General features: G+C 35.2%; 1 protein-coding gene across 6 annotated transcripts in view; it reads left to right on the top strand.

Moving 5' to 3' along the window:
* The window catches only part of BBS9 (Bardet-Biedl syndrome 9), a 726,661-nt gene that overhangs the window by 248,760 nt on the left and 461,649 nt on the right, over window positions 1–16,252 (top strand). The gene's annotated exons all lie outside the window — the stretch shown is intronic.

Below are 16,252 nucleotides of genomic sequence, written 5' to 3'. Positions count from 1 at the left end.
ATTCCTGCAAAGTACAATGTTCAGTTAGATTTCAGTAAATAAAAGCCATATTAAATATATAGGATGTAAAAGTTGTGAAGTTAGGATTGTGTTTTAATAGAGAACACTGATGTTGCCATGATTACCTTACGATGATCTAAATTTCACCAAAAATCAGATATGTAACTGATATATTCACTTTATCTGAGTGTATGTAATTTTGGTCTTGGAGCTAAGGAGAGTCTGAGAGAGGAATTTAAAGAAATGAAAAATATTTTCGAGATAGGTATATGGTGAACTAGGTTTGGGAACTCCTAAAATCTGGAATTTCTTTGTTTGCATATATTCTTGTTTATTCCTTTTAGACATTGGCAAAGATGACAGTGAAAGTAGATAACTTTTATAATTTCAATAGGCAGAAAGGTAGTAACTATATAGTCAAGTTTGAATTTAAATACGCTTTATTGATTTGGTTGCTTTATGTATGTGAGAATAATTGTTGAAACTAGTCAATGTAAAACTGACTCTTGATGTTTGGTATACTGAAGCTACTGAACTTACTGAGTTATACACATCTTCATGGAAATAAAGTAAGATTTAAGAAAGGAAATGTTTAACAAATTTGTGTTGAGGGGAAAAAGTACAGACACACACAGACACACCCACCCACCCACCCACCCACACCCTTCACATAATCTGACTCAGGATGTTCCAGTTTTAAACTGTAGTTTTTCTGTGAGCTTGCACTTTCTACCATGCACTTGCAGTTGTAGTTGGTTATTACTTTTCTAATAATAAGAGTACAATAAGGCCATCTGTTTTTGAAAAAGAAAGGTATTAGCAGGAGGAACAGACATTCCATTTAGAAACTCTAACAGTGTTTTTATGGCTAAAATAATAGTTTCTGGAATATGTCAATTGGTGACTGGTAAAATAGACTTGAATACTACTGAAGATTATAATAGGTCACAGAAATAAAAAACAACTCTGAGAAGAAAGAGAAGATCCTTTATTTTCATTTTTTTTTGATTGGTCATGATTGCAGTATTCTTTACATTGGCACCATTTTTTTTTAAAAAAAACAAATCATTTTATTTTGATAAGAAGACTTAACCTGAAATCTACTCACTTAACAAAATTTCAAATATATAGTACAATATTGCTAACTGTAAGTACATAGTACCATTTTGCTTTAATTAGCTTTAATCTCCATTTGGATAGTAGAACCATTTTGGTGCATTTCTCTTAGTTTAACAATTCTCTTTAGTTAAACTAAAAAAGTTGTGCTAATATTTCTTTGGGAAATTGTACCCATTTGTTTGACTGCAGTTGATGGTGCTGTATAATGAATCTGCAATTGAGACCATTAAAAAAGGCAAAAATTTGTTTGTACAGATGAAGACATTTATATCCTAATGTATTTTATTTATAACTTTTAATAAAAGTAACAAGTAGAACCCTGATATTGCCCATGATTACCTTACTGCTATCTAAATTTTACTAAAATCAAGTATATAGCTCTTTATCTGAATGTATGGCAATTCTCTGACTTAACCATAGTGTTAGGTAGACAAACTCAAATAATGGAATGGGACAGGACCTTTTAAACAAGGAGCCAAATGAACTGTATAAATTGATACCTGAATAATAGTCATTATGATTCTATGATGGTTTTTGGCTTCAGTGACACACAGAATCCTACCTAGGAGATGCCTTTGATGATGGAGAGAGATAGATATAATGAGAGTGCGCTTTTCTGGGGTTGAGGCAGATGTTAGTGCTCCTGTTGCTTTATCAGAGTATTCATTCCTAAGAAAGGAATGAAGTAATTTGTATCCAACCTTTGTTTGACATTTTTCATTTTTTGAAAGATACCTAGTATTAATTTATAGTTCAGCAATCTGATTTACAAAAAATCTTACAACTGGAAAGAACCTAGTATTTCTTTCATAGTAAACAGTCAAATGATTCATAAGCCAAATAAAATTGTCCTGGGCTCTTGTATAGTATTTTCGGTGGGTTCCACATATTCATCTCTTTTTAAAACTTGCTTGGTAATCAACCAAGGCTTCATGTGTACTGTATGACAATTTTAGTTCATTTTTCTGATTCAGTATAGACCAGTCAAAGCAGACAAGAGAAAAGTAAAGTATAGCTCATTGTCTCAGATACCAAACCACATTCCTTGGGGAACTGAGTAGGATTTTATTTTTAGAAAGCAGAATAGTAGCTGCGGGTAGTGGCTTACACCTGTAATCCCAACACTTTGGGAGGCCAAGGTGGGAGGATAACCTGAGCCTAGGAGATTGAGACCAGTCTGGGCAACATAGTGAGGCCTAGTCTCTACTTAAAAAAAAAAATTAGCTGGGTATGGTGGCACATGACTGTAGTCCAGTTACTCCGGAAGGTGAAGTGGGAGGATCACTTGAGCCCAGGAGGTTGAGGCTACAGTAAGCTGAGATTGCATGTACTGCACTCCAGCCTGTGCAACAGAGTGAGACTCTGTTAAAAAAAAAAAAAAAAAAGAAAGTAGTGCTTCAATTTGGGAAAAATATGCTAGCAACATTTCTGAAAACTGTTATCACAGTCCTAAATTGAAAATAACAGGGCAGGCAGTTCTAATTTTGTAAGATAAATGTTTTTATAATTAATGTTGCAGAATATTTCTACATGGATGTCTATAATTTCGAGTGATTCAGTATAATGACATTTCAGAAGAAATATGCTATTACCTAAATATGTATATATTCTTATGCTGCTTTCTTAAGATCCAGATCCACATAGTGACTTATTACCGTATACATCAAACACTGCTCCCTCTCTCTCCCCAATCTCTCCTGTCCCTTTCTGCTTCTATACTTTTCTTGGTCTTGCCTATCTCTATATCTGTTTTTATCTTTATTCTCTATTTGTACATTGCCTTGTTCTACTTGCTTCTTAAATAATTTAGAAGAGTTTAAAAATATCTAAACTATGAAAAGAAAATATAAGTATTTCAAGAACTAGAAAGAGAAAATCAGGATAGGAAACTAATAAAGGTAGAAATAAGATTAATACTCAGAAATGCATACTGTATGATAAAAAAGGTGCTAGCCACCTAAAATAACAAGAAATCATTTAGTTTCCATTTTCAGAATGTTCAATCTTTTGTTGAGGAGATCCACACCCTTTACTGATGCTGAGTCAAAGATGAAGTTTCCCTTATGAATATTCAAAAAGACAATTCCTTCAATAATATCTCTATAGTTTATATTTATAATTAGAAAGATTATGCTTATGTAATTATTTGTAACAAATTTCACAGAACTTTAGAAAATAGTGATAAAACTCTATTTAGTAAATGTAATTCTATTGAGCCCAAATCAGTGCAGTCTAAGCTGCAGCCTGATCCAAGGATACATTTTGGGTATCTAATTTTGCAAGTTTTCATTATCTAGTGTTTTCAGTAAGGATTGAGCAGCCAATTTCAGGAACTCAGAATTGAGAAGTAGGATGAAAGAGCTATGGATTTTGTTTTAAATAAGCAATATTAGAACACATTTGAGTATTAATTGATTGAGTTCAGTGGGAGAATTGGATCATGAAGCAATGAAGTCCTTGAGGTAGAGAGAGGCGATGGGATGCAGAAGCTAGCGGGAGGGGTTGAGGAATAGTCATTTCTAACTTCTCTGTTACAGGAGGAATTGTATGTATGTCTAGGGAGACTTTGTAGATTCGTTAGTGGAGAAGTAAAGGAGCTTTGATGATCTATAAATCTGAAAAAAGTATGAAAATACGAAAGCAAACTCATGAGGAAAACGGGTATTGTAGAATTCCCATCTAGAGTTTGAGATCCTAAATTTTGAACTGAAATCAGCCATCCTTGTTAGGTGATTTTCCCTGAAAGTAATTTGTTTATCAGCATCTAAGCAACTAAAAGCAGGGTTCAGATTTTAAAACAGAGAATTACAGATAAAATGTTTTTATGAGACTGATTACCATAATGGACTACCAAATCTGATATGGTTAGGAAGTAGGTGAGGATTAGAGAAAACTGATACATGGTGAAAAATTAATGGATTCACCTGATCAAATTTCTTGGAAGTTTGAAGAAGTAAAGTAGTAGGAGTTATAAAGCAAGTGAAGTGGTGTAAAAAAAAAAAAAAAAAAAAAAATGATAGTGGTGAGAGAATGGATCAGATGTTGAGAACAAGAGTTCAGAGAGAATGCAGATTCTGATAATGACAAGCTCATCATTAGGGTAGTGGATTGCTAAAATGGAGAGAAGACCAATAGGGGACAAGGATTTAGAGGAAATGAAGTATGAATATTGTGGATATTGAGTTGTGGATATTGAAAAGGCCTATTTGTATTGAGGTACATTCCTTGTATACCTAATTTATTGAATATTTTTTATAATGAAAGGATGTTGAATTTTGTCAGATGCTTTTTCTGCATCTATTGAAATGATCATATGGTTTTTGCCCTTCATTCTGTTAGTATTATGTATCATGCTTATTGATTTGCTTATGTTTAACCATCCTTGCATCTCTGGAGTCAATCCCACTTGATCATGGAGAATGATCTTTTTAATGTGCTGTGTTGAATTTGGTTTGCTAGTATTTTGTTGAGAATTTTTGCATCTTTGTTCATCAGGGATATTGGCCTGTAGTTTTCTTCTTTTGTTATGTCCTTGTCTGATTTTGTTGTCAGGATAATGCTGGCCTCATAGAATGAATTTGAAAGTATTCCATTCTTTTATATTTTAGAATAGTTTGAGTAGAATTGTTATTAGTTATTTAAATGTTCAATGGAATTCAGCAGTGAAGCTATCAAGTCCTGGGCTTTTCTTTGGTAGGAGACTTTGTAGTACTGATTCAGTCTTCTTACTCGTTATTTGTCTGTTCTGTTTCTTCCTAGTTCAATCTTGATAGGTTGTATATATCCAGAAATTTACCATTTTTTCTAAGTTATTCAGTTTGTTGCATATAATGTTCATAACAATTTAATGATTCTTTGTATTTCTTTAGTATCAGATACAATTTCTAGTTTTTCTTTTGAGTCTCCCTTCTATTTTTTTTTTAGTCAAAATGTTTGTTCAATTTTGTTTATCTTTTCAAAAAACCAGCTCTTTGTTTGTTGATCTTTTATATTGATTGTTTTGATGCTTATCACAATGAATGAGAAAGCACACACACACTCTCAGAGACATCATTGTGAAATTTTAGAGCACTAAGGAGCGTATTTTCAAAGATTAGAAAGAAAAAAAACAAGTTACTCAAGGGATATGAATCAAGATGGCATTTAGCTTTTCATCAAAATAATTGGGTGATAGAAGACAATGCAGAAGTTTTCTCCAAGATTCAAGGGAGTTTTCAACTTAGAACACTACGTCTTGCTAAGTTGATAATCTGCAAAGAATGCTGAATAGACACATACTGTCAGTGTCACAAAGTAGGGTTAACCAATTGCAAATACAGGTCAAGCATCCCAAATCTGATAATTCAAAATCTAAAGTGCTTAAATCTCTAGGGCTCAAAAAGTTTGGAAGTTTGGGGCATTTTAGATTTTGGATTTTTGGATTTGGAATGCCGCAAATATCCCCAAATCTGAAAAAAGCCTGAAATCCAAAACACTTCTGGTCCTAAACATTTTGGATAAAGCATACCTAAGTTTTAGCAAATGGTATAGCCTCAGGTAGGTGTTTAAAAATGGAAAAGATAACAAATATATCCAACGTTTCAATATCCCGAGACGTTTTTAACGTGCTAGAAAGAGTGATTGAATTCGATAAAGTCAAGTTAAAAGTCCTTTCTTTGTCCATTTTGATTATTTTGCTTTCAGGTATAATAGTAGGATTATAGTCACATATGTGAGAAATGGTTGTGTCTTGAAATAGGATTTCTTTTTGCATTTTCCAAAAGAAAGCATATGTGATCTTGAACTGTATTATACAAAATACCTTGAGAAAAAGGAAGTGGGAGTATTATTTTACTTCATCTTGGTAGACGATACATTTATTCTTTTTTCATTCAGCAGACATGTTAGGTGTAAACACTGTTGTGGCTCTTGTGGAGCTCCTAGACTAATGGGAGAGACAAACAGGTAAAGAGAACCAATAATGGAATGCTTGATGTGCTTATAGAAGCATGTTATTTAGTGCTGTTGTATCCCAAAGGATTGAGACTCCATATAAATTTTAGAGGGTCTTGAGGAATGAATGGGACATTAGCAGATGGAGGTCATTCTAGGACGAGGGGAAAGTATGTCCTAATGCTTGATAAAGCATGAGGTTTCAAAGGATAAGTGGATTTTCTTGTGTGCTGACAGTTCATGTAGTAGGGGTCTGTGACAGTCCTTTAATGAAGTCAAGAAACTTAGGGACAAGTATAATGACCAAATCTAAAGACAACTGACGCCCACCTCATGCCTTTGTGAATAGTTTAACTTATACAGTGATTCATCAATAGAATATTACTGTTAATATTTATTTTAGAATTTCTTAGCAATATTATTAAGTGACAATGAAAATATTATATAAATGTAGCTTGGAAAAAGCCTATTGAAAAGTAAGTGTTGAGAAACCATGCTTAGTTTCTCATATTGAAGAGGTTGTATATTTAAAATGTTAAACCTACTGAAATAGTTTATGTTATTTCCTCAACATTTTGGTTTAAAGAGCATTCATCTGTTTTTTCCATCTCACATTATAAATTTCCAAATAGTATGAATTGTATAGTTCACTGTTTATGATATGAATAAAACATTATATTTATGAACTTCAGATGTTCTGACACACATAAAGACTGATGTGATGTATTTTTGTACCTTCCTTAATTAAATATATTCTTTTCTCCATTTGTAATAAAGTGGAATGGCAATTGTCTAGGCTGTGATCATCTAAATTTATTTTATTTGGAAACTGAAGTGCTTATTTCCACTAAGCTCCTATTGCAAGATACAAAAGAAAAGAGATAAACAAATTGAGTGTTCATTTTGATAGCTATTTTGATTACTAATTTTTAAGGGCATAATTTAAAATACAGGTTCTTTCATATGTTATAAATAGAAAAATGCATTTCTCCATCCATGAAATATATACTCTGGAAAGTCTCCAGGGGCAGTGTTAACCATCTTGGAGTACTAACACTGAGAAAAATGTTTAGTAATCAAAATAATACTCTATAAATCTTGGACTTATTAATTCTTTGGATTTTTGGTAATCTGAAAAAACATAAAAAATGTTGTGTTTTAAATTCCAGGACTAATTGCAGAATTTTTTTTCTTTTTTCTTTTCTTTGGAGACAGAGCCTCACTCTGTCACGCAGGCTGGAGTGCAGTGTCACAATCTTGGCTCAGTGCAACCTCTGCCTCCCAGTTCAACTGATTATTGTGCCTCAGCCTCCCAAGTAGCTGGGCAGGTGTGTACCACCACACCCACTTCATTTTTTGTATTTTAGTAGAGAGTGTTTCACTGTGTTGCCGAGGCCGGTCTTGAACTCCTGAGCTCAGGCAATCTGCCTTCCTTGGACTCTGAAAGTGCTGGGATTACAGGTGTGAGCCACTGCACCTGGCCTAATTGTAAATTTTTTATTCCAGAAAAATTGTTTTTTTATTTTTCTTCTGTATGTGTTGATGAAAAAATAAAAAAGAAACAGAAACTAAAAATTTAAAGTTATAGTAAATATCCCACCTGTTTAAATGTTTATTATGATTTTTATATTAAAAAAACTTTTAGGTTCAGGGGTACATGTGTAGATTTGTTATATAAGTAAACTTGTGTCATGGGAGTGTGCTGTACAGATTATTTTTCTCACCCAGGAACTAAGCATAGTACCCGATAATTATTTTTTCCTGATCCTCTCCTTCCTCCCACCCTCCACCCTGAGGTAGGCCCCAGTGCCCCTTGTTTCTCTCTTTGTATCCATGTGTTCTCATCATTTAGCTCGTACTTATAAGTGAGAACATGCAGTATTTGTTTGTTGTTGTTGTTGTTCTTGCATTAGTTTGCTGGGAATAATGGCCACCAGCTTCATCCATGTTCCTGCAAAGGACATGATCTTGTTCTTTATTATGGCTGCATAGTATTCTATGTTGTATACCTACCACATTTCCATTATCCCATCTATTGTCAGTGGACAGTTAGGTTGATTCTTTGTCTTTGCTAATGTGAATAGTGCTGCAGTGAACATATGTGTGCATGTGTCTTTATGGCAAAACGATTTATATTCCTTTTGGTATATATCCAGTAATGGGACTGCTGGGTCAAATGACAGTTATGTTTTTAGTTTTCTGAGGAATTGCCACACTGCTTTGCACAAGGGTTAAACTAATTTATACTCCCACCAGCAGTGTATAAGCATTCTTTCTTCTTTGCAATCTTGCTAGCCTCTGTTATTTTTTGACTTATTTTTAATATTAGCACTTTGGTGTTACATGGTATCTTATTTTGGCTTCTCTAATGATAGGTGATATTGAGCATTATTTTGTATGCTTTTTGGCTATATGTATGTCTTCTTTTGAAAAGTGTTCATATCTTTTGTTCACTTTTTAATGGGGTTGCTTTTTTTTTCTTGTAAATTTGTTTACGTTCCTTATAGATTCTGGATATTAGACTTTTTCCCAGTGCAAATATTTTCTGTCATGCTGTAGGTCGTTTATATACTCTGTTGATAGTTTCTTTTGCTGTGCAGAAGTTCTTTAGTTTAATTAGATCACATTTGTCAATATTTGCTTTTGTTGCAGTTGCTTTTGGTGTCTTTGTCATGAAATCTTTACCAATTCCTATGCCCAGAATGATATTTCCTAGGTTGTCTTCCAGGGTTTTTATCGATCTTGGTTTTACATTGAAGTCTTCAACCTATCTTGAGTTGATTTTTGTATATGGTGTAAGGAAGGGGTCCAGTTTCAATCTTTCACATATTGTTAGCCAGTTATTCCAGCACCATTTATTGAATAGATGTTCCTTTATTGTGTGTTTTTGTCAGCTCTGTTGAAGATTAGATGGTTGAAAGTGTGCAGCATTATTTCTGTGCTCTCTCTTCTGTTCTGTTGGTGTATGTTTCTGTTTTTGTACCAGTACCATGCTGTTTTGGTTACTGTAGCCCTGTAGTATAGTTTGAAGTAGGGCATTGTGATGCTTTCAATTTTGTTCATTTTGCCTAGGATTACCTTGGCTATTTGTTATCTTTTTTTTGTTTCACATGCAGTTTAAAATATTTTTTTCTAGCTCTGTGAAGAATGTCATTGGTTGTTTGATAGGAATAGTGTTGAATCTGTAAACTGCTTTGGGTAGTATGGCCATTGACAGAGTTTCGCTCGTTACCCAAGCTGGAGTGCAATGGCGCGATCTCGGCTCACCGCAACCTCCGCCTCCTGGGTTCAGGCAATTCTCCTGCCTCAGCCTCCTGAATAGCTGGGACTACAGGCACGTGCCACCACGCCCAGCTAATTTTTTGTATTAGTAGAGACGGGGTTTCACCATGTTGACTAGGATGGTCTCCATCTCTTGACCTTGTGATCCACCCGCCTCGGCCTCCGAAGAGCATGGAATGTTTTTCCATGTCTTTGTGTCATCTCTGATTTATCTGAACAGTGTTTTGTCATTCTTATTGTGGAGATCTTTCACCTCCCTTGTTAAGTGTATTTCTAGATATTTTATTCTTTTTGTGGTAATTATGAATGGGATTGTGTTCCTGATTCGGCTCTTGGCTTGGATGGTATTGGTATGTAGGAATGGTAGTGATTTTTGTACATTGATTTTATATCCTGAGACTTTGCTAAAAGTTGTTTATCAGCTTCAGGAATTTTTGAGCCCAGACTATAGAGTTTTCTAGATATAGAATCATGTTGCCTGCCAACAGGATAGTTTGACTTCCTGTCTTTCTATTTGGACTATTTGGATGCCATTTCATTTCATTTAATTTCACTTCATTTCTTCTTTTCCTTTCCTTTCCTTTTCCTTTTCCCTTTCCTTTTTCTTTTCCTTTCCTTCCCTTTCTTCTTTTCTTTTCTTGCCCTCTCCTCCCCTCTCTCCTCTCCCTTCTCCCTTCTCCTCCCCTCTCCTCTCTCCCTCCCTCCCCCTCTCCTCCCCTCTCCTCTCCCCTCCTCTCCTCTCCCCTCCTCTCCTCTCCTCCCCTTTCCTCTCCTCTCCCCTTTTCCCTCTCCCCTCTCCCCTCTTTTTTTGCTTGATTGCTCTGACCAGGATTTCCCATGCTATGTTGAATAGGAGTGGTAAGAGAGGGAATCCTTGTCTTGTGTCAGTTTTCAAATGGAATGCTTTTAGAAAACTTTAGGCCAATATCCTTGATGAAGACAGATGCAAAAATCCTCAAAAAATACTAGCACACCAAAACACTAATCCACCATGATCAAGTAGGCTTTATCCCTGAAATGCAAGGTTAGTTCAACATACAGAAATCAATGAATGTGATTGATTTTGTGAATGCTTCCAGTTTTTGCCCGTGCAGTATGGTGTTGGCTATAGGCTTGTCATAAGGGTCTTTTACTAGTTTGAAGTATGTTTCTTCAAAGCCTAGTTTATTGAGGATTTTTTTTTTTTTTTTTTTTTTGAGACGGAGTTTTGCTCTTGTTACCCAGACTGGAGTGCAATGGCGCGATCTCGGCTCACCGCAACCTCCGCCTCCTGGGTTCAGGCAATTCTCCTGCCTCAGCCTCCTGAGTAGCTGGGATTACAGGCACGCACCACCATGCCCAGCTAACTTTTGTATTTTTAGTAGAGACAGGGTTTCACCATGTTGACCAGGATGGTCTCGATCTCTTGACCTCGTGATCCACCCGCCTCGGCCTCCCAAAGTGCTGGGATTACAGGCTTGAGCCACCGCGCCCGGCCTATTGAGGATTTTTAACATGAAATATGTTGAATCTTATTGAAAGCCTTTGCTTCATCTGCTGAAATGATCATGTGGCTTTTGTCTTTAGCTCTCTGTATGTGATGAATCACATTTATTGATTTGTATGTGTTGAATTAACCTTGCATCCCAGGGATAAAGTCTACTTGATCGTGGTGGATTAGTGTTTTGGTGTGCTAGTATTTTTGAGAATTTTTGCATCTGTCTTCATCAAAGATGTTGGCCTAAAGTTTTCTTTTTTGTTATGCGTATGTCAGGTTTTGCTATCAGGATAATGCTGGCTTCATAGAATGAGTTGGGAAGGATTCCTTCCTTCTCAATTTTTTTGAATAGTTTCGGCAGGAATAGTATCAGGTTTTCTCTATACATCTGGTAGAATTCAGCTGTGAATCTTTCTGTTCCCGGGCTTTTTTTGGTTGGTAAGTTTTTTATTACTGATTAAATTTTAGAACTTGTTATCGGGTATTCAGGGATTCAATTTCTTCCTGGTTCAGTCTTGGGAAGATGTTTGTGCCCAGGAATTTATCCATTTCATCTGGATTTTCTAGTTTTTATGCACATAGGTGTTCATGGTAGTTGATAGTTTTTTGTGCGTATGTGTGTTTTTTTAATTTCTGTGAGGTCAGTGGTAACATCCCCTTTGTCATTTCTAATTGTGTTTATTTGGATCTTTTTTCTTCTTTGTTAGTCTAGCTCTAGTGGTCTATCTTACCAGTTTTTCCAAAAACTAGCTCTTGGTTTCTTTGATCTTTTGCGCGCGCGCGCGTGTGTGTGTGTGTGTGTGTGTGTGTGTGTGTCAATTTCCTTCAGTTCAGTTCTTATTTTGGTTATTTGTTGTCTTCTGTTAGCTTTGGGATTGGTTTGCTTTTCTCTAGCTCTTTTAGTTGTGATACTAGGTTGTTAATTTAAGATCTTTCTAAGTGTGTTTATTGCTATAAATTTTTCTCTTAACAAACTGCCTTAGCTGTGACCCATAGATTCTATATGTTGTATCTTTTCTCATTAGTTTTAAAAAACTTCATTTCTGCCCTGATTTCATTACTTACCCCAAGTAATTCAGGAGCAGATTCTTTAATTTCCATGGAATTGGATGGTTTTAAGTGACTTCCTTAATCTTGATTTCTGTTTGTATTGCATTGTGGTCTGAGAGTGTGATTGGTATGATTTTTTTTTTAAATTTCCTGAGGATTGTTTTATGTCCAATTGTGTGGTTGATTTTAGAGTATGTGCCATGTGGCAATGAGTAGAATATATCTTCTGTTGTTTTGGGGTGGAGAGTTTTTTAGATGTCATTAGGTCCATTTGGTCATGTGTTGAGTTTAGGTTCTGAATATCTTTGTTAATTTTCTGTCTCGATGATCTGTCTTATACTGTCAAGGGAGTGGTGAAGTCTCCAATTGTTAATTTGTGGGAGTCTAAGCCTCTTTGTAGGTGTCTGAGAACTTGCTTTATGAATCTGGGTGCTCCTGTGTTGTGTGGCTATATATTTAGGATAGTTATGTCTTTTTCTTGAGTTGAACCTTTTACCATTATGTAATGCCCATCTTTGTATTTTTTGATCTTTGTTGGTTTAAAGTCTGTTTTTGTCTGAAGTTAGGATTGCAACCACTGCTTTCTTCTGATTTCTATTTGGTAAGTTTTTCTCCATTCCTTTATTTTGAGCCTATGGAGGGTGTCATTGTGTGTGAGATGAGTCACTTGAAGACATCATACCTAATTCAGTCATACCACTTTGTGCCTTTCAATTTAGCCTATTTACATTCAAGATTAGTATTGATATGTGTGGATTTGGTCCTGTCATTGTGTTGTTAGCTGGTTATTATGCAGACTTGTTTGTGTGGTTGCTTTATAGTGTCAGTGGTCTGTCTGTGTACTTTTTTTTTTTAGTAGGTGATAACAGTCTTTCCTTTCCATATTTAGCATTCCTTTTAGGAGCTTTTGTAAGGCAGGTGTAGTGGTAACAAGTTCTCTTAGCATTTGCTTGTCTAAAAAGGATCTTATTTCTCCTTTAATTATGAAGCTTAATTTGGCTGCATATGAAATTCTTGGTTAGATTTTTTTTAATGAATGTTTAATATAGGCCCCCAATCTGTTCTGGCTTGGAGGGTTTCTGCTGAAAGGTCCGCTAAAGCCTGATGAGGTCCTTTTTTTTTAGGTGACCTGCCTTTTTTCTCTAGCTGCTTTTAACGTTTTTAAATTTAATTTTGACCTTGGAGAATCTGATGATATGTGTCTTGGGGATGGTCTTTTTGTGTAGTATTTCACAGAAATTTTCTGCACTTCCTGAATTTGAATGTTGGCCTGTCAAGCAAGGTTGGAGAAGTTTCATGGATGATATCCTGAAATATGTTTTTTAAGTTGCTTGCTTTCTCTGCATCTCTTTCAGGGGCACCAGTGATTCCTAGATTTGACCTGTTTACATAATCCCAAATTTCTTAGAGGTTTTTTTGATTTCTTTTCATTCTTTTTTCTTTAGTTTTGTCTGACTGTCTTATTTCAGAGAGTCAGTCTTCAAGCTCTGAGACCCTTTTTTTAGACTGGTCTGTTTTGCTATTAATACTTGTGATTACATTATAAAATTCTTGTGTTATGTTTTTCAGCTAAATCATGTCAGTTAGGTTCTTTTTTATACTGGCTATTTTGTCTGTTGGCTCCTGTGTTGTTTTATTGCTATTCGTAGATTCCTTGGATTGGGTTTTGACATTCTCCTAAGTCTCAATGGTGTTACTTCTGTCTGTATTCTGAATTCTGTTTCTGTCATTTCAGCCGTCTCAGCCCAGTTAGGATTCCTTGCTGTAGAACTAGTATGATCCTTTGGAGGAAAGAACGTAACTCTGGCCATTTTAGTTGGTGGAATTTTTGCACTGGTTCTTTCTCATCTCTGTAAAGTGGATGTTCATTTTTACATTTTTACCATTTGGTGACATTAATGTATTATGCTTGGTCACAGTAGCATACCTATTATGTATCTAAAATGTTGTCTGTATTTGACTTTTTTTTTTGACTTTTTGCTTTTGCACATTTTTCAGTCTGCATTTTTCATATCACATAGTTTTAATATTTTCAGCCAACATTTTTGAGCCTCTAATTTTTGTTTGATCTAATTATAATAATACAAAGATAAATATCATTTGTATGGATCTCTTCCATACAGCATTATATTTGATCTCTGAAACAACCTGTGAAGTGTGTTTTATTTTCTTTATGTTGATGGAGAAATTGAAGGTTGGATAATTTATTTTTATTAAAGTTACAGATTTAAAATTTTATTAGATGTGTAAGGTTTTTTGTCTGAGTAGGAGGCCTGAGAAACTAGGACTGCCCTTCCTAACATGATTCCTTTGATTGCTCCACTTGGCATCACAATCTGTTACTTGGTCCCTGGTTATGATGTTCTAACTGTAAGATCATTTTTCCCCTTTGCACTTCATTTTATACTTGGTGGGTCTTGTAACAGAAACATACACTAACAAATCATATCATGCCATCCTTCAGCTTTACAGTCTTCGCATTTATAATAATATCCAAACTCTTCACCAACACTTAAAGGTCTCCCTGTACGTTCCAACTCTGGCCTAATGTCCAACCTTATGTAGGAGTACTTTCTCACTCTGTCCTTTCACTTCTTAGGACATGTCTGACTTTTTCTGCCCTGAGTCATTGTATTTGCCACTCACTCCACGTGGAATGTTTTCCCCATCTTTAAGGTTCAAGCTTTATGTACAAAATCATTAGGAATCTGAGGTGTAGACTCAAATTGATAGTTTAGATTCCAGCTCTAGCTTAAAATGCTTCTGAATGACTTTGGAAGGATTATATAGTCATTAAAAATTTATTAAATGGCCATAAAATAGTACTATGATATTATATATGAATCAAATGAAATAACCTCTGAAAAGCACATAATAATTTCCTGATGCATTGTAAGTGCTAGGTAAATTTTGGCTGCTAATATTATTTTCATCCTTTCATACTAATGGTATTTCATTACCATTGGTACTACCTCTGATGTCACCTTCTCAATGTGGCCTTTCCTGACCATAGTATCTCAAGAAAGGACACCCATTTGTCTTTATCACCGCACTCTTTTTCTGCATCATAGTATTTTCATAAGGTCTGTTTCATATGTTATTCACTTGTTTATTTTCTGCCCTTCTCACTAGAATGAGGACCAGGATCGTGTATATGTTGTTCACATTGTCTCCTTAGCACTTATCACTCAGCAATATTTTCTGAATAAATGAATAGAAGCAGTGTTACCTTGAGTCTTACCTCTCTATTATAAAGAGAATTTCATCCCTTTGATTTGTCTCTTTCCTTTGAACCTACTGCACATGATGTTTCTTTGTTACTTTATCTTTAGAGAGGGAAGTCTTTGCCCAATATGGGGTATTGAGATGGGTCTTTCAGAGAGCTCATAGGCCTCTGTTGAGATAATCCAAATTTGTATAAAAGAAGAAGAGAAAAGCTTAGAATTGTTCACATTTCATTGTGTCAGAGATTTTTTTTTTGTCAGGACAATAAAAGGAAAGAGCTCCATAGGCAGCTGAGACAGACACTTGACCTCTTGGAGGAAGAGTTAAGGGCACTACTTCCTTTATTGGTTAGCCCACAGCATCCTCCATTTTCTTTCATACAGCACGTATGCCCAGTGTAAACTGTGAGTGAAGACTCAGCCTAGCAGTTTCACTGAGGTATTGAAGTAGGTCCTAATTGGGTTTGTCTTTCCTCACCAAGAACTCAGCTCTGGCCACCTAAGCTTCCATATACTGTTGGTGTTCTGCTGAGAATCATGTCTATGTTTTTCCCCAATGGTAAATTCTGATCAATTTTCACATTAACTTATGGTGGATAGGCTTGCCTGGACATACCTGAACATGCTTTGTTTCCAGATGTTTTTGCAGTACCTACATGGGTGATTTAACAAAAGCTGGTATAATGTCTTGTTATAGTGTGGCATAAAAACTGCTTACTCCACTGTTTCTATAAGCACATTTCTGCCTCGGTGCCTTTGTCCTCATGGTTCCCTTGGCTTGTAATGCCCTTCCATAGGTTTTTCCAGAGCTTGATCCTTTACTTCATTCAGGTACCTTGAATTATATATATGTCTTTTTATTTCTGGGGCCAGATGATATCGTTGTTTTAAACGTATAATAATCCTAGCTGTTTATGTGTATCTTTTTAAAGATATAATAATACATTTTAATTGAAAATTTATAGTTGAATGGAATAAATTCTTATCTACAGCATTATTTTATTTCATATATAAGGAATTTTATTCTTTATATATATTTAGGCTAACCTGAAGTTTTTCTATCTGCATGTGGAAGCTTATTCAGAATTCTTTCAGAAACTGAATGAATTGAATTTTCTTTGAAAAATTAGCACTATAAAATTTCTATAAAAATTTATAGCTGTATTTG

Source organism: Aotus nancymaae, unplaced genomic scaffold (assembly GCF_030222135.1).
Source record: "Aotus nancymaae isolate 86718 unplaced genomic scaffold, 86718_ANA_hifiasm-v0.15.2.pri h1tg000025l, whole genome shotgun sequence".
NCBI lineage: Eukaryota > Metazoa > Chordata > Mammalia > Primates > Aotidae > Aotus > Aotus nancymaae.
Note: the sequence above shows the minus strand (reverse complement) of the source record. Positions and strands in the feature narration are given on the sequence as shown.